Source organism: Dichomitus squalens, assembly GCF_000275845.1.
Source record: "Dichomitus squalens LYAD-421 SS1 unplaced genomic scaffold DICSQscaffold_48, whole genome shotgun sequence".
NCBI classification, from domain to species: Eukaryota; Fungi; Basidiomycota; class Agaricomycetes; order Polyporales; family Polyporaceae; genus Dichomitus; species Dichomitus squalens.
Genome location: NW_006766930.1, coordinates 167,256 through 167,767, shown reverse-complemented (window position 1 = coordinate 167,767; position 512 = coordinate 167,256).

Genomic DNA, 512 nt, shown 5'->3' with positions numbered 1-512 from the left:
GGTAGTTGCGATTGGAGAGCTTGGGGAAAGCGGCGGGGGCGTGGTGCCATGGTGGAGGGGTATTGGCGTGGCGCGCGGCGAGCTGACGAAGCGACAAAGCAGGGGGACGAAAACTGCGTCCAGGAGCAAAGAAAATGAAAGCAGAGTCCTAGAGCGAACATGCGACAAGCAGAGCAGGTAGCAGTGCAGGGAGAGCTTGGTGCGGACTGTAGAGCGATAGGACAGGCAGGGATGGACATCTGAGGCAGCTAGAGCGCAGGGCTCATAACCTGTTGGCTGCAGTGGGCCTCAGAGGGGTCACAATGGCCTAAGTCGAGCTCTGTAAGTCTTTTCATTGCAAGGAAACTGTGCTACACACCTAAGTCGAGCTCTGTAAGTCTTAAGGACTGCAGAGTCGACTAAGGCGCAGATGACGGCGCACAGAGCGCGTGGGAACTAGCTAACACGACCATACACTAAGTGGCGCTGGAATGGCGCCAAATGGACCAGAAGTGTGTAAGGTAGACACTATT